We start from the raw sequence: 24,770 nt of genomic DNA on the forward strand, positions 1-24,770 counted from the left end.
AGGAACCTGGGTGGGAATTCCCAGATATGCTCAGAATTAGTCCACAATGACAAAAAATACACCGAACCCACAGACATTGCCAACATCCTAGCTGACAGGTTCAGCGCAAACTTCTCCCCCCCCACCAAAAGGGCTAATATCTATCCCAGCAGAGTGCTGCCCCCCTGACATCTCAGATGCTCAGGTAAGAGCTGCCCTCTCCAAAGCAAGAAACACAGCATCAATGGGACCAGACGGTGTCCCGGGCTGCGTCCTACATGAACTCCAAGAAGAGCTAAACCCAAACCTAAAACTACTGTTCAATCTCAGCCTTACTACAGGATATGTACCCAAAGAGTGGCGTACAGCAACAGTGGTCCCTCTCCACAAAGGTGGTGCCTCAACAGATCCTGGAAACTATCACCCCATAAGTCTCACTAGCTTGGTCTGCAAAGCTATGGAAAGGATCATCATGGACCTTATAAATAAAGATATTGGGGACCTACAGACACTGGATCCTACCCAGTTCGGTTTTGTTAAGGGCAGATCCTGCCTCTTAAACCTGGTCAATTTCTTTGAAACAGTCACCAAGGCCATTGACAAGGGGAAGGTGGTCCACACAGCCTACATGGACCTCGCAAAAGCCTTCGATACAATACCCCACTCGGGCATTATAGATAAGCTCACCAGCTTAAATATAAACCCCTATGTCACTAGATGGGTTGCAAACTGGCTCAAGGACAAAACCCACATGGTTAGAATAGCTGGAGCCATGTCAGACTCCAAACCAGTTACAAGTGGCGTCCCACAAGGCTCAGTCTTGGGACCTCTCTTGTTCGGTATATATTTCTTGGCGGTACAGGCCAGCATGGAAGGACTGTGGCTGACCAAGTTCGCAGATGACTGCAAACTGGGCGCCATAATAGACTCTCCAGCCGACACAAGCATCCTCCAAAAGGGCCTCATAGAAACAGACAACTGGTGCCAGAGCCATGGCCTCAAGCTAAACGCCAAAAAGTGTATAGTCATCCCCTTTGGCAAAAACAAAGTGCCCACAAATTACCACATAGGTGGTAATCCATTAAGTACAGAAGAAGTAATTAGGGACCTGGGGACCCAAGTTGATAGCAATCTCTCATTTGACAACCACGTGGCCAAAGTGGTTAGAAAAACATTTTATATAGCCCACCTAATCATGAAGGGATTCACATGTAGATCAGGGGAGGTCATCGTGCCTCTTTACTCATCCTTCATCAGGCCCATAATTGAGTACAGTGCCCCTTTTGGGATGTACCTTACCAGACACCTGCAGCAACTGGAAAGACCCCAAAAGTACCTCACCAAGAGGATCAAGGGACTCAAACAGATGCCATATGCTGCCCGGTTAAAGAAACTCCAGCTCTACTCAGTGGCATACCGCCTGCTCAGAGGCGATCTGTGCCTGACGTATAAAGCCATGTCCAACCCGGAATTAATGGACATGCTGCACCTCAGAAAATCCAAATCCCATCGAGCTATGCGCTCGAGGGACTTAAACCTCAGCACTGAAATAAATAGGACATGCTGGAGGGACAGATTCATAACCCAGAGGCTCCCTTCACTCTGGAATAAAATCCCCGTCCAGATTAGGCAGAGTCCCTCATTGACTCTCTTCAAGAGGAATCTTGATGAGTGGATGGGAGATCGTAGGTTTACCCCGGGTATCACTTCTGTGTCACTGTTAGACAGAGGCACAGTATACTAACCTCGAAAAAGGGCATAGCAAAATTAATTTAAAATGGGTGGCGAAAGCCATACACACTCTGGCTAGGCTTATAAATGCCCTAGGGCAGATAGCCTAGTATGAACCTATGAACCTATAAACAAGAAAGATTATCAGTCTCTGGAGCTCAAATCACTAACATACCAGTGCTTAACCTGAGCATGTATATTCTTAGAAATTCTAATTCTGAAATAGCACATTCAATTCTAACACTGATTTGTTATTCTAAAAAACGAAGAGTGGAAAATCTGAATTGAGAGGTAAGAGTGTAGGTCAACATGAAAGTGGATTCTCTCTCTCTCTTTTTAATCACTGAACATCTCCACATGCAATTACCACTTCCCCAGATATCATACATCCTAACTGGATGTTTAGGAGAAAACAAGTTGTTTTACATGATGTTCAGCTGTAAATTCCATGATAATCTGCAATTGACTTAAAACTGTAGAAGTTTTACAGTCAGCTTTATGAAGCAGAGAGATGGGCTTGCACTCCAGCTGACCCATGACTGAGTAGTGGCTGTAGCATTGGAGAAACCAGACAAGTAGGGAAGGGACTGAAATAGTGATATGGGTTTACATAATCAGGAGGGATGGCAGAAAGAACATCAGCTGTGCAAATGCCAATTAACCTAGGCCAGGAAGTGCAGCATCAAGAATGACCAATGTTGGAAACACTGACCAATCAAACAGTGCATTAGTACTATAGCTGGGGATTCAGACAGTGTGTGTGTGTGTGTGTGTGTGTGTGTGTGTGTGTGTGTGTGTGTGTGTGTGTGTGTGTGTGTGTGTGTGTGCTTGCATGTGTGTATATGACAGAAAGCATAAATATACAAATACATGTACACTCACACACATGCGTGCACATGCGCGAATGCGCACACACACACACACACACACACACACACACACACACACACACACATAAAACTCTAGACCCAGCACTTTAGGACCTTCTTCTGCAGAGTACAGGAAAAGAGCAAGGTAATAAAACACAAGTACCTGCCCAGATGTTGATCTGGCATTGACTGGCTCTCACATTGCCACACTGCATGCAGACAGGACAAGAGAAAAGGAGTAAAGGATCAATCAGTAGGGCCAGGTACCAGAAAAATATAGAGTTAAAAAACATAAGATCTGTGTCCCAGCCCAACTTGTTTCTTTATTTACCACACTAGTATGGTGCTCTCAAATCTTACCATTATCACCAACACCTAATTCATACCTCTCAACCTCTTAGAGCAAGAAATCTGGACAACGCCATAAATAATGTAGGGACACAGGCCTAAAAATAGGGACAATTTTTAAATATTGCTCTTACAAACTTAGAAAGTTAATAGAATAATAGGATTTGGATTAGCATGAATTTTCTGAAGGGTATGAAGTCTGAAACTCAAATGTCTGTCATTATTTTCTAATTTCAGTCTTTAATGATTTGTCAGTAATCTTCCAGAAAACCACAATTTTATGAAAAACAGACCAAATATATGAGGCAAAAATCTGGACATTCTGGGAAAATCTGTACACTTGACAGGTATAACACCTATACATACAGATAGAGAGGCAGACAGAAATTATATAAATACCCATGATGCATAGTGTGACAGTATTCTGTTTACTTTTTATACTGTTTGTACTGGGTGATCTGCTTCTGCTGTGTAACGGGAAATTAATCTCTTTAGAGACAAGTCTGGCTGCAGAGCAGATCTTAAGGGGCCCCTCCTACTTTCTCATATCAAGTATCTCCCACAGACCTACTGAAGGAAGTCCAGATCAACAAGAAGATGACACCAACAAAGTGTGATCCTTGATGGTAAAAACAATGATGGCATAGTTCACCCAGTTTGTGTCACAGTTCAGACTAGGATTTTACAACAGTTTTGGGTTTTAGAAGTTGGAGGTAAAGGATCCATTATAGTAGGAGACACCAGTGATAGGGAGTCTATGGTGTGTGTACCTCTGTGCCTTGCATTTGTTATTTACACTGGGTAATAATAATGGCCTTCCATTTCTTACATAAGCATGTTCTCTGCTAAATATAAATAAAGGCGGGTACAGTATTATAATGCATTGCTAACAAACAGAACCACTCAGGTGGGCCAACATATGGTACTAAAGATTTATTGGATACTCATAAAGCATCCAGTAAGCTGCATGCATCATAAGTGTGGACACAACTTAATATAAGATGTTGGGCATTCATACAGTACCAACTGTGAGGCAACAAAGAGCTACATAAAACACAATTAGTACCTGCAGCTAAAATTCCCCTTTGCAAGAGGTGTTGCAACCTCACAGCTAGATAAGCAAATGTACTGCTGATTATGGAGCATTGAACATTGAGCACTGAACACACCTCAGTGGCTCATCATAGTTTAAATGGCTCTTCTTTAACAAGAGATAAATTTGATCAAATGGTTGCTTGATCATGCTACAGACCTTATCAATATCAGAAAGAAAGGGAGGTTCTACTAGAATAAACAATTTTTCTATATTCACCAAAACCCTCATTAAATCAGTAGTGATGACAAGGTCCCTAAAAAGCACCACAATTCTATCTACAATCCTCTGATTCTGCCATCTTATAATCAATATATTTTTATTTTGTTTCTTTTCACTGTGTTTGTCCAACTGGGTTTAGTCAAAAATCTCTTTTCACTGGAGGACTGGGGAGAAAACATCCTGCATACTGCAAACATTTTTAAACAGACATTAAGTTATGTACATTAACAATTACACATACTTTGAATTTAAAAGATTGCAAGCATAAGAACAACACCCTCCTGTAGATGATCCACTTCATGTATACGTATAGCACAAGAATAAGGCAATGCATGGCTTAAGTGGCTTACATAGATAAAGTGCATAAAATGTACAGGCTAAGAATCTCAAATACTGGTATGCAGTCTGTGATCAACTTACAGATAGATATTTTAATAGGTTTGCTATGAAAATGTCGGACGACAGTTAAGCAAACTTGGGAGGTCTAATGTCACTCTTCCAAGGTGTCGTAATATCGATTTTTAAATGTTTGAATCCTCAAAAGTGAAAGCACATTAGATTCATCATTTTGAATGGAGATCACACTATATTGGGGATCGGGAAATTTACCCTTTCCCTCACTGTAGTTCAATCTCAGAGTTTGTATATATAAGTAGCAGGGGGTGTGGGGGGTGCAGCCTCCCAAAGGGGGGGGGGGTGCAGGGGGGCTTGCCCCCCTGCAAAATATTAGTAGGACATAACCGGAAGTCCAGGTAGCTTCGGTAAAGCTGACATTCCTGAGTTGTTGACTTTCCTAAATTACCACTTTCTGTTTTGTGATCATTCAGCATTTGTATTTTATGACATTTAAAGTCGGGTAAGTAATCACTCATACAAGTGTGTTGCGAGATTTTGATAGTAAACCATTTTAATATTGGGCTATTTAAACACTGTAACACTGTTAACCTGCTGTATAACATCTGTGAATATGGGAAAGCTAGTATGGAAACAGGTAATAGACTACATTAAGGAAAACAGCATCAGAATACTGTACTCAATAAGAATTCAACAAGAATTCCATCAACCGGAGATTGTGTTTTAATCTAAAAACAGATAGCAACAAACCATCCAGGTGTCTTAAATACTACAAGGAATAGCAGAGTATGCCCAAAACAACAGAAACATGCATGCGTATGCACACAGCTTCAAGTTAAGATATCAATCTCCAAGTGAGAAAGATAAACAAAATTACCTGGAATGCTGTGTGAATCTGGAAAACACGTGAAATAAGATAATTTTCATATTACAAAGCACATCACAAAGACAGTTATAGCTATGACCTGCTAACAAGCTTCATTCTGGCCTTGTTTCTTCAGTTTATGCTTATACTGTGTGTTACTCAAAGCTAATCATTAATAGAGAGACTGTGATATTGCCTTCTGAATTAGTGTTAATGTCTACAGAACATATTCATTAACAAATAAAAAAATATATAAATAAATAATCAATCATAAAAAAGGCAGATAAAAGACTATGGCTAAAAGAGTTTGTTGGGGACAGGGCAGCTGTAGTTTTGTAAACTCCGTTTTAAAGGCAGAAGGGGGGGGGTTGAAACAACAGGGAGAGTGGAACCAAGAAACACCTGAAGCTAGTGCAAAGCTTTCACCATCAGAAAGTAGATCTGGGTGAACATTTTCTAAAACCACAATAAAAGCATGCTGTATGCAAGTACATGTTTGCTAGCAGTTAAAAAAGAGCAGGAAAAAGTTTGTTTTTAGACATTTAACAAACAGCATAAAGCGGGAGGGGAAAGAAGGGTACTTCACACAGAAGAAACACAAAAACTGAAGACAAACTATCAGCTGACTGGACATGTACTAACAGTTCAACTCAAACCACTTTAAAGGTCAGGTTCTAAATCACAACTGGGAAACACATTATCCTAGGATTCCAGTGAAGTCTAACATTTGCTTCTAGCAGCCAAGATTACAACCATATATTCTCAAGATAAAGCACTGCAACACAAGCATCACGGTATGTTACAGTGCCTCAACTATTATCATTCAAAGGGAAAATAAAATGTGTGCAGTAAAGTACGGTTGTGTACACTTACCATAAACATAGATGTTCGAGTGTATTCACTGTTGCAGTCATTACACTTAGGTAATCCTGCTGGCAGGTTGCCCTCAGTCGGCCTGAATTCCAAAGTCTTGGGTCCTGCGTCGGCTGCTGTCGGCTCTTCCCTGACGTCAGGGCATCAGGGGTATAAAAGAAGCAGCCAATGCCATTTTCTTCAGTTTTTCTTGCCCCAGATGTCAGGTGTCCCCTAAATGGGTAGCCATAATTTATATAAATATATATAAAAATACATGCAGCAATATAAACTTTACCTTCATCTACAAGCAAATGCACCACATAGGTTGTATAAATCAGTGAAGGAAAGATAAGTTCCAGTAGAAAAAAGGGGGATGGCGTGTGGGTAACCTGGACTGTAACAGTGAATACACTCGAACATCTACATTTATTTTAAGTGTACACAACTGTACTATGTTCTTCGTGTTTCACTGTTGCAGTCATTACATTTGGGTAGAGTCCCAAAGCTATGGTTGGGAGGCTGGAGCTAAACAGCAGTAGGAGCGGCTATGACGCCCTGCAGAACTGCAGTGGCAAAGCCTGCCCTGGATTTAGAGTGGAGTGGCAGATGATAGTGCTTTGTAAAGGTGTGCACTGAACTCCAAGTAGCAACTTCTAAAATGTCTTTGGTTGGTACTCCGCTGAGAGAGGCTGCTGAAGTGGCTGCAGCTCTGGTAGAATGTGGCCTAATGTCCTTAGGCACTGGCTTGCCATGGTGAAATTAGCAGAAATGAATGCAGTGGCCTATCCATTTTGAAATAGTCTGCTTTGAGATAGCCTTTCCTTGTGATCTTGCAGCATATGCCACTAGTAATTGCTCTGTCTTCCTGAAAACTTTGGTTCTGTCCAAGTAGAATCTAAGCTGTCTGTGTACGTCCAAAGAATGTCGTATTCTCTCCCCCTTGTTCTGTGGATTTGGATAAAAAGTTGGCAGATGAATGGTTTGGTTAAGAGCCACACTGGACACCACCTTAGGCATAAATGTTGGGTTTGTCCTCAGGGAATCCCTGTCTGGATAAAACATGATAAAAGGTTCCACAGCCATGAGTGCCTGTAGCTCTGAAACTCGTCTTGCAGAAGTTATTGCTAGGAGCAGAGCTGTTTTCCAAGATAAAAACTTTATGTCAGCAGTAGCAGCTGGCTCAAAGGGAGGCAGGGTGAGTTTTTCCAAGATATAGTTGAGGTCCCATGCAGGTGTTGGAGATCTCCTTGGAGGCCTTAAATTCTTGGCTCCTCTGAGGTACTGTTTTAATAAAAGATGAGAAAAGATTGGTGGCTCTGTATTGTAATGAGCCAAAATGGCAGAGGCATGAATTTTAATTGATGAAAAAGATAGGCCTTTGTCCAGCATCTCAGTTAAGTATTGCAAAATCTGAGGGATATTTGGAAGAGCTGTATCAGTTCCTTGTGCCTGGTTCCAAGCACAGAATCTCTTCCATTTTCCAGCATAAGATTTTCTAGTACTAGGCCTTCTGGCTTCCAAAATGACATCCATCACAGCTTTACTGAGAGGTGTGTTTTGTATGACTACATTATCCACCATGCTGCCAGGTTTAGAGTCCTGAATTGGCTGTGCAGGATCTGATTGTTTTGCTGGGACAGTAGATGGGGTATTTGAGATAAGGTCCAAGCTGGCCATTGAGACAAGTTCCTTAGGAATGGGTACCAGTACTGGCGGGGCCAGTCTGGGGCAATCAGTATCATCTTTGGCTTCTCCTGTCTGACCTTTAGGAGTACCTTGGGGAGGAGAGGCAGTGGGGGAAAGGTATATACTGATAGGTTTTTCCAGCTGAAAGATAGGGCGTCCACTTTCCATGCTTGTCTGTGATAAGTCCTTGTGCATAATCTTTTTAGCTGGAAGTTGTGAGGGAAGGCAAATAGATCTATGTCCGGGAATCCCCATTTCCTTGTTATCATGCGGAAGACTTGTGGATCCAGCTGCCACTCATGGGGATCCATGAGGTTTCTGCTTAGTTCGTCCGCCAGAGTATTTTCCTTTCCTGGCAGAAATTGTGCTTGCAGATGTACTTGGTAAGTCAATGCTGTGTCCCACAAAGACATGGCTAGTCTGCAAAGGGGGTAAGAATGTGTGCCCCCTGCTTGTTTATATACCACATGACTGTGGTGTTGTCTGTCTTTATCAGTAGTTGTCCCGGATGAAGTAGGTCCTTGAAGGCTGTCAGGGCATTTTGAACAGCTAGCATCTCTTTTTGATTGATATGTAGATGCATTTGGTTTGCGGACCATGTGCCCTGAATGCATCTTCCTGCCATGTGGCTCCCCAGGCATAATCTGATGCATCTGTTGTTAGGTTTTGCCTGGCTGGGGGTAATGTGAATGGCTGTCCCTTGTTCTGGTGACAAGCCTTTGCCCACCATCAGAACTCCTGTTGTAGACAGGGAATGAGAGTAATCATTGTTTCCAGGCTTTGGCAATGTTGAGTCTGAACACTTTTCAGGTACCATTGAAGTTTCCTCATATGCAGTCTTGCATATGGAATTAGTAGGATACAGGATGCCATGAAGCCCAAAGCCTGCAGAATTTTTCTTGCAGATAACTGGGCCTTTGTTGCCATTACTTTGAAATAGGCAGTCAGTTGCCTTTGTTTGTCTGGAGTGAGATAAGCCATCTGGGCAGTTGTATTTAAGCTTGCACCCAGGAATATTATCTCTTGAGAGGGTACTAATTTTGATTTCTTTTCGTTCACTGTGTACCCTAGGCATGTTAGAAGTGTTTTCACAAACGCCAGATGCTGTAGAAGAATGTCCTCGTTCTCTGCTTGAATTTAGGCAGTAGTCCAAGTAAGGATATATTTGTATTCCTCTTTGTCTGCAGAATGCAATTACTGGTGCCAGGCACTTTGTAAAGACCCTGGGAGCAGTAGATAAGCCAAAGGGTAGTGCAGAGAATTGGTAATGCATTGAGCCAGCCTTGAATCTCAGGTATCTTCTGCATGATTGCCTGATTGGGACATGCAGGTATGCCTCTTTTAGGTCTAAAGTCACAAGCTAAGCCTTCGTGCCCAGCATGGGCAGAAGCTGCTGTAAGGTCAACATCTTGAATTTTGGTATATCCAGGAATGTGTTTAGGATAGATAGGTCCAGTATTGGTCTCCAGGTTTTGTCTTTTCTGGGTACCAAGAACAGTCTTGAGTAAAATCCTTGTTCCTGCTCTTGCTCTGGTACTTGTTGGATGGCCCCCATATCCATGAGGGATGAGACTTGTTTTTGTGCCTCTGCCCACTGATTGTTTGGCAGATCTGGCCAACCATTTGCCTTTGGCAGGGTATGGAAGTGAAACTTGTAGCCTTGTGACACTATGTTTAGAACCCACTTGTCCTGGGTTATAATGTGCCAATTTTGAGAAAAAAGTGCTATTTTTCCCCCTAAGGGTGTTGCCAGGAGATACGTGCTTGGTGTAGGCAAGGGGAAGTCATTGGGACTGTTTCCTGTAAGGTTGTGATTTGTCTTCTCCACTTTTGGAGGTAGAAGCACCCCATTACTTTGACCTGTATGAACCTTTCGTCTGGGATCTGCCTCTAGGGCGTCTGGATCTGCCCCTTTGAGGTCTGTCTGAGGCAGGAAAGGACCAATTTTTTGTAGGCCAGTGTCTACTAAACCTAGGTGGCTGTACTTGTAAAAAAGCTTTGACAGTTTGCATAGATTTAGCTTTGTCCTCCATCTTCTCTAACATCTCTTCTGCCTTAACACCAAACAAAGTATCATGCTGTAAAGGTGCATCTAATAATTTAACTTTGACATGATCAGGCAGATTTTGTTCCTTTAACCAAGCCTGCCTCATAATTACAGAACCTGTAACTGCGGCCCTGCAGGAGGCCTCCAGAGAATCAAAACCACATTGCAAAGTATGCTTTCCAACTTGTTCAACTGCATGCAATACATCCTGCATTTCCTTGTTTTCTTCACATTCAGAGTTTAACAACATTTTCTGTTTAAGCAATACCATGACATGTTGCTGATATTTGAGCATATGAAACTGACAGTTTAAGGCCCTTATAGCAAGGTAGCAGATGTGTAAACCTTTTTTCCCCATCTATCCAGTGCCCTAGAATCTCTGTCAGAGGGGTTAGGGTTTTTTGCAGCAGAAGCCTTAACCCCTTTGGGACCCTGTGGAATAGTTTCTGGGTCTGCAGCAAGGTTTTTGAAAAGGAATTTATGAGAGTCAGGAACCCTGTAATATCCGTCAGGCTTAACAGGAGCTGGAGGTAAGGAGTCAGGGGTAAGACTAGACTCTGAAAACACATCATCTACAATGTCTAACACAGGTGGAATGGCTAGAGGCCTGTGTTGAGGTAGTAAAAGAAAGTCCCTGAGCCTCTTTTTAGATTCTGAAAAATCTTGGCTATCCCAGTGGAAGTGCTCCCTCATGGTATGCAAGATTTCCCCAAAAGAATAGTCTTCAGGAGGAGAAGCTGAAGGAATAGATTATTCAGCATCAGAATCCTCATGGGGGGGGGGGGGGGGGATATTCCTGATCAGAAGAGGAATCAGAAGAAATAGAAACCTGATCTGAAGATTCATAGTCTGTCTCTTGCCTAGGCCTCTTATCAGGAGGGGGATGGGTACCCCTGATCAGGATAATCAAGTCTTCGGCCATTTTGATCATCTGTTTTTTGGGCATGGAGGCCTGTCCACGTGGCTCTTGAGTTTGTTTCTTTGCCTTTGAAGGTGCTTTAGTCTTTGCCTTTGAAGTCGGTTTAATGTATAGATGTTTTAGGCCTGAAAACACCCTCAGAAGCCGGTGCCAGCTCAGTGGCTCCAGACCCATCTGAAGGAACAGTGCCCGAGGCTCCAATACCTTGAATTTCCAGCGGCATAGCCGACTCCATGTGGCAGTCGGTAGCGACCTGCGACTCTAAAGTAGCGGGTGTCAGGGGCTGCAAAAGCACCTCACTGAGAACCGGCGACTGGCTTAGGAGAAGCTTCGTCATCAGCTTTGGGCCTCGGTTGCCTATCCTTTTCTTTTTCTTTGCGTTTTTTGTGAACTCCGGTTGTCGGATGGCTATCCGACAACATTTCTGGATAATTAAACCTGCGGCCGAAATAGTTTAATGCATAATCATACCGACACTTAATAGTGCATTGTTTGAACCTAGCACAAAACCGACAACCTGAAACGTTATGGTCAGGGCCTAGGCAAGGAATACAGTAGGAATGAAAGTCCTTATGAGGTATTTGCTTTCCACAAGAAATACAATTATTAACTTTTTCTGACATCGGTCTGGAGCAAGAAAAAAGTTTCCCCAATGTGGTACTTAGCTTTAAAGAAGACTTTGGATCTGAAATTCGAACACAAAAATCTCAGGAGTCGGCCGACCGGCACTTGCGACCTGCTTCTGCTTCGGGCACCGCGCGGCAAGAAAGACTAAAGAAAATGGCATCGGCCACTTCTTTTATACCCCTGACGCCCTGACGTCAGGGAAGAGCCGACACCAGCCGACGCAGGACCCAAGACTTTGGAATTCAGGCTGACTGTGGGCGACCTGCCAGCAGGATTACCCAAATGTAATGACTGCAACAATGAAACACGAAGAACATCCTTTGCTGTACAAACTTTTTTTTTTTTTTTTTTTTTTTAAGTGGCCTGCTTTCTCTTGCTATGTTTGATTGATCTGGAGCTGACTGGAAACGGTACTTGTCAGACAATTTATACATGCCATTCTAGCAATTAACACAGAGGATTACTGCTATGAGCTATTAATGAGCTGTTTCCAGTAGTCAAGGTCTGCAAAAGCATCAGAGAGCTCCAAAGCAGACACCCATAAAACCTGAACCTGAATTTCCCAGAATGTCCTGACTTGTTTTTTAGTCATTTGTTAATTTAATTGCATTTAATTAAACTGTATTTGCCATAATATTGGTTCATAGGTTAATTCCCTCAGCCTCCATTTGCCTACTGTTTGGCTGTGAACCAGTCATTTATCTACACAGTGAATCCAGGCTGTGTCTGAAAAAAGGCTGATGTGGACCAGTGCTCAACCTTTTTCAGCAAATGCAATTAAATAGTGCTTTGACCTGGCCTGTTGGAGAACGTACAACTCAGGATCAAGGAGGAACGCCACTATAACTAATACAAATATAATGGCATGTGTACTTCCCCTGCAGGCTGTTTCTACCTTTAAGTGAGCTTTTCTGCTATCATTTGTATATCACAAGCAGTTTGCTTTAGGTTTGCACATGCACATTTAGATTTTTGTTAGATTTCTATAGTGCTAAGGATTAAGCTGTCATTACAGATTTTTTCAACTCCTCCCCAAATATGCATCACATTAAATACTATATAACTTCTGAAAAGTTGTCTTAGCTGAGCTGAAACAAATGCAGTCTCAATCAGACATAATCACATATTGGGTGGTGTTTATAAAGACACAATGTAATATCAAAAGTAAGATCTGTAATTGAATACAACTCTATGTTTTCTCTTTATAGTATTAAACAACTGGACATCTGTGAACATGTATATATGAAACTTACTATATCAATACCAGCATTATGATCCTTAGATTATAAAGATAGGTGCAAGACCTTGACCTTTTAGAAAATATGCTATTGTTGCTACAGGGGGACATTGATATTGGCTGTCAAAGTCTTTAATGATAATGTCCTGTGAACATGCCTGGGTCTGTACTTGTATTCCAGTACCTTAACTCACTGATACAAGAATAATAATGTCATAGTAAGTTTAAATAAGACAAACAAGGGAGAGTTACATCCCCCATTTCTGTAAACTGCTGGAAAGCTGATAGATGTGCTTTGAGCTGCAGAATTGGAATCTATTTCAAACTGATAAGTACACTTTTGCAACTTAATTTGCACTGTGCTGTATTTATAAACTTGCCTATTATTTATAGTGGTGCTGTATTATTTCTGTCTATTGTTGTCTCCACTGTGTTCTCCCACCCTCCCTGTTCTTGTGTTGGTGTTAATCTTGGTGGCTTTGAAACTGCCCGCCCCTCTTGTAAATTTGTATTTGGATACTCCTGGGCCTATCTCATTTGCTCACTCAACTGAGTGCAGTGAGATCAAATTCTTATTTAGGCACTCCTACTGTGTACAAAGAGAGCATTTGAGAAGGACAACCCCTGTAGCCTCTTAATCCTGCTGTATTCCCTCTATCAAAAAAAATATATATATATTCAGCTGCTCTTACTGTAACTGTCTTAGTTGCTGTTCTGTGTGCTGTTACTTACTCTGCACTTATTACTGCTTGTTACTAGCCTTCTAATTTAATGCCTTCTGCACTTGTTTTTTAGTCATTTGTTAATTTAATTGCATTTAATTAAACTGTATTTGCCGTAATATTGGTTCATAGTTTAGTACTAAGCTAACTGCCCTTGTGAGCCATTTTAAGCCTAGCCAATTATCCTTTGTGAGACTCAAACCCTGCACCTTGTGTTTGTTAGGGAAACACCTTAGCCATTAAGCCACCCTTCCAACCCCATGTGTTCTAGCCTGCACTGCATTTGAATTGTATTTACTGCTGTTTTAGCTGCTTTTCTGTAAAAAAAAAAAAAAAAAATCCTAGCTTGTTTCCTGCCTTTCCTGTAACTTGTCTAGTCCAGATACAGACTTGCTGTATCCAGGACTGTTTGTATGCTCCTGAGCCCCCCAAGCCTTTCTGTGTTGGAGGGAAGCCTTCTAGCTTATCAGTGGGAGTGGTAAGCACTAGGTAGCCTATCTACCACAGGAGGAGAGGTTTCTGGCCCAGAAATTATAGCTTATTGGCCATTTGGGAAGCTCTTCCATCTTTCAACCTTCTGATTCAAAAGCCTGTGGTTATGCTTGTTTCCTGCCTTTCCTGTTACTAGTCTAGTCCAGGTACAGATTTGCTGTATCCAGGACTCTTTGTAAGCTTCTGAGCCCCCCAAGCCTTTCTGTGTTGGAGGGAAGCCTTCTAGCTTATCAGTGGGAGTGGTAAGCATCAGGTAACCTATCTACCATGGGAAGAGTGGGTTTTGGCCCATAAATTGTAGTTTATTGGCAGTTTAGGCAGTTTTCCATCTCTTTCAACTTGCTGGCTTAAAAGCCTGCATTTGTGCTTGTTCCCCACCTTTCCTGTAACTAGTCTAGTCCAGGTACAGATTTGCTGTATCCAGGACTCATTGTAAGCTTCTGAAACCCCCCAAGCCTTTCTGTGTTGGAGGGAAGCCTTCTAGCTTATCAGTGGGAGTGCTAAGCACTAGGTAGCCTATCTACCACAAGAGGAGTGGTTCTGGCCCAGAAATTGTAGTTTTGGTCGTTTGGGCAGTTTATTCCATCTCTCTCAACTTTCTGGTTTTAAAGCCCGTGTTTGCGCTTGATCCCCACCTTTCCCGTAACTAGTCTAGTCCAGGTACAGATTTGCTGTATCCAGGACTGTTTGTAAGCTTCTGAGCCCCCAAGCCTTTGTGTTGGAATGCAGCCTTCTAGCTTATCAGTGGGAGTGGTAAGTACTGGGTAGCCTGTCTACCACAAGAGGAGTGGTTCTTGGCCCAGGAATTGTAGTTTATTGATCATTCGGGAAGTTGCCCATCTCTTTCAACTTTCTGGTTTAAAAGACCACATCTGCGCTTGTTTCCCATCTTTCCTGTAACTAACCTACTGGAAAGCACTAGAAATCCTTAAACTGATACAAGCCTTCTAGCTTAAAAGAGAGACTTTGGAGTGATTATCAGTTTTCTGTATTTTCTTGCAGTACTTAACTGTTTTCCACCTAAACACTGATTTTTCCAGCACTTATTGTGATTTAAAAGCTTGTTATTTTTTCACATATTGTACTTATTTGACTAACTGCACTTTTAAAAAGTTGTTTTTTGTTTAAATAAATTGTTTAACTGTTGTAGGCTGCACAATAAAGTACGATAGCCTTTTCTGATCGCTTGTAGTTGTGTAAAGCTGTTTTAAGTGTACTTTTTATTGGTTTTGCCTTATCTTTTCAAAAAAAAAAAAATCTTGTTTCCTGCCTTTCTAAGCTAGTATAGTCCAGTTTTCGGGCTAGTGCTGAATTCAGGGCTGTGTTACAAGTTTCTGAGTTGCCCATACCTTAGTTGGATAGAGGGAAGTTTCTCTGTTCACCTGTGAGAGACGGGAACTTTGAGCAGCCATCTGTCCCTGGAGGAGTGGTTCCAGCCCAGAAGTTAGTAGTTTAAAAACCGCGTTTGCACGGTTTTGTGCGCCGGGCAGCACTGGTTAGCTAGGGTTAAATTATTCCCGGCTCCACTAAGTCTCCACTTCAGTTTTTCACTTGAAACTAGTCTAACTCTCAACCTAAGCACTCAAAAAGTATCCTACAGTCCAGCACTTGCTCAGACCTAATAGCAAGCACTAATATACCCCGACACTTAACTGCCCAGCAGGGCAAGGCTCTTTATCCACCCCTCACCAACCAAGTGACTAAACAGCCAGCTCACCCTACTATTCAGGCATGACCAAAAGGCAACTTCAGGTGTACTCTCCAGTCCAGTTGGTGAATCTGGGTATCCTGAGGCAATGTTACAACTGCCTCATGTACACAGACAGCCCTCTCCTCCTATCACAAAACACTAACATATGCGAGAGATGCAATTATATAGCCAAACTGGAGGCTAAGGTCTCTCCCCCCAAGACTGGAACAGACAGTCATGAGGAGAAGGTTAACACCTGCACCACTCCTCCAGCCTCACATAGACCTACTAAACCAGCACTGGCAAAAAATACACATAAATACACAAAATCATACTCGAAGGCTCTAAATAAAAACCTGCAAAAGCATCAGAGAGCTCCAAAGCAGACACCCACAAAACCTGAACCTCCCGTCACAAACCAGACAGCACATAAAACACAAAATCAATGTGCCTCACAATCACAGCCCTTAAGGCGAAATAACATACCTAACACACTAGCAATAGGTGACTCAATAGTCAGGAACACTGACGCCCCACTCACTAGGCTGGACAAGGAGAAGGTTACTGTTAGCTGCCGATCTGGAGCCAGAATCCACCACATAACACAAGCACTCAGGTCACTCCAGAACAAGTACAAATACGACTCTGTCATTGTTCATGTTGGTGTGAATGACCTGAAATGTACCTCCCTGGACTACATGAAAAGAGACATGGAAGAGCTCTCTGATCATGTAGCCCAGGCAGGTATGACCCTGACCCTGAGTAGCATCCTGCCCTCACCAAGAATGATACCTCAGTATAAAGAAAAAAATGATAAATTTCAACAATTGGCTAAGCTTCTGGTGTCATTCAAAGGGGATCCAGTGTCTGTCAGCCTGGGATGACATGCTCGACAATCCGCGTTGCTTCGCAAGTGATGGCTTGCACCTGTCACCCCTTGGCTTTTGAATACTGGCCAAGGCTCTTGCTGCCCCCATAGTGCCTTTTTTAGGCAAGGCTCAAAATTCAAACCCACCACCGTAAACAGCACAAGTAAAAAAAATGAGGGTTATGCTACTCAACGCCAGGAGTTTAAATCTCAAAATGCATGCGCTCGAAGCACTCCTAAGTATGGAGAATGTCAACATCTGTGCACTACTGGGCTACAACTCATACCACACATTTCGGCCACAGAACATGGACCAAAACACTAAAGGAGGGGGTGTATCCATATTCATCAAGGATACTCATATCTCCAGGTTAGTGGTGCAGCATGATTCCTCTGAGATCATCCATGTGCAACTAACATCGGGCAAACCTGTAATGCAAATTGTGGCCTGTTACACATCACTCTCCATGACCTAGGACCACCACTCCACCTTTCTGGAGACACTGGAAAACATGAAGGTCCTACCGAACACCCTGATATTGGGCAATTTGAATTACCCTACCATTAACTGGGAAAACTACTTGAGTACAAACTCCCAGGCTGATTGCTTCCTGGAATTTATCAACTCAAAAGCCCTGGATCAGCTGTTAAACTCCCCTACCAGAGGCCACAACATATTGGATCTGTTCATCACCAACATTGGCGACAGGTGTTCTGTACTGGAGGTCAACCCATCACTGGTTAGATCAGACCATAAACTAATCACCCTGGATGACCACACCCCACCACCACCCCCAACCAAGGAAACCACAGTGAAAAACTTTTCTAAAGCAAGCTTCACCTTTCTTAAGGCAGAGGTGGTAAGTTTCACAGCCCCCACGCTAAAGGATAACACTGCCCAAGATGCAGAATCCTTTACAATTGCACTCTGTGAGCACCTATAAGGATGCATGGATCATGCCATCCCTAGCAAGACCAAGACTCACTCCCCTAAGAGAAGGAAACCAGTCTGGTGGACTCCTGCCATAAACAGTTTATACAACAGAAGGAGGAAACTAGTTCAGAAAAAAAGCAAATCCCAAGAAGGAAAGACATCCCTGATCAGTATCATTAAGAATAAGGTCCCTCATAAAATCATCCAAGGCTAACTTCGAAAGAAAAATAGCCAAGGATTCGAAAGATAACCACAAAGCCTTCTTTAGCTATGTCAAGAATCTAAGTGGCAACTTGCAAATATGCTCTGAGCTAGTGCAAAATAGCACAGAATATACTGAACCTACTGATATTTCCAACATCCTGGCAGATAGATTCAGTGCAAACTTCACCTCCTTCTCACCTTCAAAAGGGCCCACAACAATACCGGAAAAGTGTAGTGTCCCAGAAATCACAGAAGCACAGGTGAAAACAGCCCTTTCAAAAGCCAAAAACACAGCATCAATGGGGCCAGATGGTGTCCCAGACTGCGTCTTGCACGAACTACAGAATGAATTAACCCCCCACTTAAACACGCTGTTCAACCTCAGCCTCTCCACAGGCTACATGCCCATAGAATGGTGCACAGCAACGGTTATTCCGATCCACAAAGGAGGGGCCACAACTGACCCTGGTAACTATCACCCCATAAGCCTGACTAGCCTGGTCTGCAAGGCTATAGAGCGCATCATCATGGAACTCATTAACAAAGACATTGGGAACTTCCAAACACTTGACCCGACACAGTTCGGCTTTTTTAAGGGCAGATCATGCCTACTAAACCTGGCTGACTTCTTCAAGACAGTCACCAAGGCCATAGACGAGGGAAAGGTGGTTCACACAGCCTACCTTGATCTCACCAAGGTGCTCGACACCATTCCTCACTCGGGTATTTCCAGCCTGAACATAAACCCTTACGTCACAAGATGAGTTGCCAACTGGCTTACAGACAGAACTCACATGGTAAGAATAGCGGGCTCCAGGTCCGACTCTAAACCAGTCACAAGTGGTGTCCCGCAAGGCTCGGTTCTGGGACCCCTACTGTTCGGTATATATTTCTCAGATGTACAGGCAAACACAGGAGGATTATGGCTAACCAAGTTCGCCGATGACTGCAAACTGGGAGCCATAATTGAATCTCCAGCTGACACAGACAGCCTTCAAAAAGGCCTTACTGAGACAGACACCTGGTGTTAAAGTCATGGCCTCAAGCTAAATGCCAAAAAATGCATAGTCATCCCGTTTGGGAAAAACAAAACACTCATGCATTACCACATAGGTGGCAGCCCCCTTAATACAGAAGAGGTAATAAGATATCTGGGGACCCAGGTAGATAGTAATCTCTCCTTTGACAATCATATTGCCAAAGTAGTTAGGAAATCCTTCTATGTGGCCCATCTAATTACTAAGGGGTTCGCATCTAGAAATAAAGAGGTTATACTGCCCCTCTACTCGTCACTCATCAGACCCATCATAGAGTACAATGCCCCATTTGGGATGTACCTCACAAGACACTTCCAACAACTGGAAAGATCACAAAAGCACCTCACCAAAAGGATTACTGGCCTCAAACATATGTCCTATGCAGCCCGACTGAAAAAACTCCATCTGTACTCAGTGGCATATCGCTTACTCAGAGGTGATCTCTGCCTGACTTACAAAGCCATGTCCAACTCAGAATTGATGGAAATGCTCCACCTAAAGAAATCCAAGTCACTGTGAGCCATGCGCTCTAGTCAGCTAAACCTCGCCACAACAATAAATAGAACATGCTGGAGGGATAGATTCCTGTCACAGAGACTCCTCATGCTTTGGAACAAAATTCCTAACTACAGTAGGCAGAGCCCCTCACTAACACTCTTCAAGAGAAGCCTTGATGAGTGGATGGGTAACAGAAAATACACCCCTGGGATCACTTCATTGGCTCTGCTCAGTTAATTAATCAATGGGGCGGCGAAAGCCGATACACTCTGGCTAGGCTTAAAAATGCCTTCGGGCAGATAGCCTAGTACCTACCTATGAACCTATAATATTCTAAGACTTTAAAGTAAACTGCTTCAACATATTACAATGTCAAAGACTACATGCCAATTTAAGAGAATGACTTGAAAGCTGGGTAGGGGACTGGGCACCTGATATAATTATGAAGGAGTCAGTGCTCATGAATAGTCTTCGGGTCCAAACACTCTACAGGAAATTATGATCTGTGGCCCAGAAAAAAGTGGAGGATTCTTTTCTTCAACAGCATCTTCCTTGCCTTTCTAATAAAACATTAAGGTCAACCTAACTAGGAAAATATTCTCAATCATACACCTATGGCCAATGGCAGAATGAAGACTAATGATAGTTGAGTGCCACAGCCTACGCAGGATTAGCCCCATCTCAATCCAGTTTGGCAAAATGTAAACAGTCATAAGACTTAAAAGCCTTAGAATATCTACAACTCTATAAATATTGTACCTGGGAACAGTATAAAGGTATATATTTAAGATAACTGCAGTTTTACATGTTTTGGATGGCAATCTAACTCACTGTTCTTCTGTGAAAAGAATCCTGGTATCACTTCTACATTATTAAATCTCATACATAACGCACATGCCCATGCTTGCACACACACACACACACACACACACACACACACACACACACACACACACACACACACACACACACACACACACACACACATACACACAAAAATGAAAGACAAAAATATATATAAAGACAACAACAAAAAAAAAATAACAGAACCTCCACATACGATAACATTCTTCCAGAACTGAGTTTTCCCTTTTCTAGGCAAATGAATGATTGCATAAATGAATACTTAGGCAGAGGAGATAAAGAGGAGATGCTCCCTTGCCCTGCTTTCAAACTAGAACAACACCTTCTGAAGACCCTCCCACTAGACAAAGCAGTTGAGCTATTTAACAGCACATTTTTAAACATTCTAAACACCCATGCCCCACCACGCATAAGTAAACAAAAAGTTAAAATTGCCCCCTGGATCACTAGGACCACTAGAACCATGATATCCCAAAGAAATAGAGCCTGGCATCAATGGAGAGCCAATAAAACCATAGCAACCAAACAAGAATTCCAAAAACTCAGAAACAAAACAAAAAAAAATAAATCCTATTAGACAAAAGGAATTACTTCCTAAATTTGCAAGGTAGACACCAAAACAACCCCCAAAAACTCTGGGCAGGACTAAAGATACTACTCCACCCCAGCAAACCAAGTATACCAACACCAACCACTGTAAAGGATAGCACTGAAATTCCAGAAGCCTTTAATAGATTTTTCATAGAAACCATTTCAAAATTGGTTCACCAACAACCCACAACACCTACTACTAGCAACCCCAAATCAGCCACCAATACCACCTTCCAATATGAAGCTATTCCCACAGATTATATAAAAATAATACTAGGTAAACTCAAGCCAACTAGCCTAGCTGCCGACAATATTCCAGCCGAATACCTACAAATAGCTGCCAACGAATTAGCTTATCCAATATCAATCCTCCTGAATAGATCAATTAAGGAAAGCAAAATACCAACAATCTGGAAAATAGCACGTCACCCCACTACACAAAGGTGGAACCTGTACAGACATGACCAACTATCGCCCCATTGCCATATTTTCCCCACTTGCCAAATTACTAGAAAAATGCATTCACCACCAACTTATGCAATACCTACTAAAAAAACAACTTCTCACACCTTCTCAACATGGATTTAGACCAGCCCATAGTATGACAACTGCCATCATCTCTTTCACCAACCTAATAAACCAGAACCGTAACCTGGGGTAACTATCATTAGCCATATTTCTTGACCTATCAAAAGCATATGACATGGTCAACCATCCCAAACTTCTTGAGTCCCTCTCTGACCTTGGACTAGCCACTAACTCACTGGCCTGGTTTCAAAACTACCTAATAGGTAGACAGCAAGCAGTCAGAAGGGATAACAAACTTTTCACACTGCTCCCTATTACTACTGGAGTCCCACAAGGATCAATCTTAGGCCCTTCATTATTTTCAATATTCATCAATGATCTAAATAAGATCACCCAAGATGCAACAGTCATACAATATGCTGACGACTTTAGTTTGCTCAGCCGCCAACCCCCACATACTCCTTTCCACAACCCAACAGGTCTTCAATAACACTGAAGCTTGGTTTCTCAGTAAAAACTTGTTACTGAACCCAAAAAAGACCAAACTACTAATCTTCAAAACAAATAAATTCAACATAGACACTAACTCTTTCAATATTACTTCTAGTGATGGTACCATTATCTCTCCAGATTCCCACACAAAAGTACTAGGAGTTACAACTGACAACAAACTGAGGTTTGACTTGCACATAAATCTAACCATCAAAAACATACACAAAAAACTAGGCAGCCTGTACAAAAACAAAACATACCTAAATCAGCAGACCAAAACCACCATGGCACAAACTATGCTACTATCCACACTCCTGTATGCTGCCCCCATTTTCACCAACCTATCCAAAACAGAAATCACAAAACTAGACACATGTTATAATCAAATCACCAGATTTGCCACAAACACCCCTTATTGTTCCCATCATTGCCACTCACTATACCAACTCAAATGGTTGGAATTTCAACATCTCATCACATTTCACCAACTAGTCTTTGCTAAAAAAACTCCTACTACATCCAGATAGAATACCAACACTGTCTAATTTACTTAAGATACAAGAAAACACAAGACAACTGCACTCTAGTAACAGGACCTTAATCAAAATCACCAAATCCAACAACTCAGCAGGAGATTCTCTTTTTCCTAACTACATAGGTAGAATCTAGAACTCTCTGCCCCCCAATATTACCTCAGCAATTTCTGTTAATAAGTTTAAACATCTACTAAAGGAACACCTACTTACCAATAGGCAATGCCCATGCCTCCACCCAGGTTGACCCACTACTCCTGCTGTTCCCCCAACATTCCTCCACCAATATCCAAATACTAACTTGTGCTATCTCTCAGAATTTCTGGTAGAAAATACTGGTACTATAACTGGTATACCCAGCTATCATTTAAAGTTACTACATTTTCTGTGTGCCTAAGTACCTCCAAAATGTGGAGCCATAATATTGCATTTTTTCTAAAAATGTGATGATGTGTACCTGTCTCTGTATATGTGAAATAACCCTGTATGTAGTATGATTACCTTTTTGATTTGTTATATCTACTAACTCTGGAGCTTTTCTCCCTGGGCCTCCACTGAAAATGGACATTTATCCAGTCGGATCCTCCCAGTCAACAAATGTAAAATAACATAAATAAAATAAAAATGTCCATTTTTAATCCAGTCTAGTAAGCAGACTAGACAATATCAACAGCCATCATTCAATATAGAAGATTATGACTGGGTCTTCAACCGTAACTACTATATGGCTGCCATGAAATTTGCCTTAGTGGCATCCATACTGAGGACAAGTATGTTACGATTGGAGACCTGATCATAATTCTTTGTAGTGCATGAATCGTTTTTGCTCCATGTACTACTAGCTAGAGAAAAAAAGCTCAATGTGTTTTTCTGACTTTCTATGCCATAAAGCACTTTGCAGTTGCTGTCAAATGGACAGTAGCAAACATCTTACGTCAGGCAAGATTATTAGACAAAGTCAAAGACAGACTACTGGTGCAGACAGAAAGCAGAAACAAAGCAGTTTTAAATTCTGCCACTGTCATTTGTTAGTAACACTGTCACTACATAGTGCCTAGCTTAAGACCTGATCATAACAGCTCTTAGGGAGTGCTTAACAATAGTTAAGACTGGGTCTTGTGGTACAGAGAGCACTTAACTAGTTTTTCTTTTTCCCAGTACTGGAGAGTAATCACAGTGCTCTAAACACTACAAAACTATTATTGCCTTTGTGGTGGTAAGAGACAAAATGAGCAGATCAAAAGTGGTAAAATACAGACAAAGGATAGGTGAACAGCAGTATCACTTTTCTACTACAGTTCTTAAAATAAAGTAACTTGACTACTGACACACAGGAAATATCTTTCCAGTGCTGTGATTCCTGGTTTTTAAGAATTCTTAGCACATAAGAGTGACAGAAAGGAAGTATAGGTTCATAGGTTCATACTAGGCTATCTGCCCTAGGGCATTTATAAGCCTAGCCAGAGTGTGTTTGGCTTTCGCCACCCATTTTAAATTAATTTTGCTATGCCCTTTTTCGAGGTTAGTATACTGTGCCTCTGTCTAACAGTGACACAGAAGTGATACCCGGGGTAAACCTATGATCTCCCATTCACTCATCAAGATTCCTCTTGAAGAGAGTCAATGAGGGACTCTGCCTAACCTGGACTGGGATTTTATTCCAGAGTGAAGGGAGCCTCTGGGTTATGAATCTGTCCCTCCAGCATGTCCTATTTATTTCAGTGCTGAGGTTCAAGTCTCTTGAGTGCGTAGCTCGATGGGATTTGGATTTTCTGAGGAGCAGCATATCCTTTAATTTCGGGTTGGACATGGCTTTATACGTCAGGCACAGCTTGCCTCTGAGCAGGCGGTATGGCACTGAGTAGAGCTGGAGTTTCTTTAACCGGGCAGCATATGGCATCTGTTTGAGCCCTTTGATCCTCTTGGTGAGGTACTTTTGGAGCCTTTCCAGTTGCTGCAGGTGTCTGGTAAGGTACATCCCAAAAGGGGCATTGTACTCAATTATGGGCCTGATGAGGGATGAGTAAAGAGGCACGATGACCTCCCCTGATCTAGATGTGAATCCCTTCATGATTATGTGGCTATATAAAATGTTTTTCTAACCACTTTGGCCACGTGGTTGTCAAATGAGAGTTTGCTATCAACTTGGGTCCCCAGGTCCCTAATTACTTCTTCCGTACTTAATGTATTACCACCTATGTGGTAATTTGTGGGCACTTTGTTTTTGCCAAAGGGGATGACTATACACTTTTTGGTGTTTAGCTTGAGGCCATGGCTCTGGCACCAGTTGTCTGCTTCTATGAGGCCCTTTTGGAGGATGCTTGTTTCGGCTGGAGAGTCAATTATGGTGCCCATTTTGCTGTCATCTACAAACTTGGTCAGCCACAGTCCTTCCGTGTTGGCCTGTACCTCTGAGAAATATATACTGAACAAGAGAGGTCCCAGGACTGAGCCTTGTGGGACGCCACTTGTAACTGGTTTGGAG

The sequence above is a fragment of the Protopterus annectens genome, chromosome 4.part0 (assembly GCF_019279795.1).
Source record: "Protopterus annectens isolate FY-2018-M chromosome 4.part0, PAN1.0, whole genome shotgun sequence".
Lineage (NCBI taxonomy): Eukaryota > Metazoa > Chordata > Ceratodontiformes > Protopteridae > Protopterus > Protopterus annectens.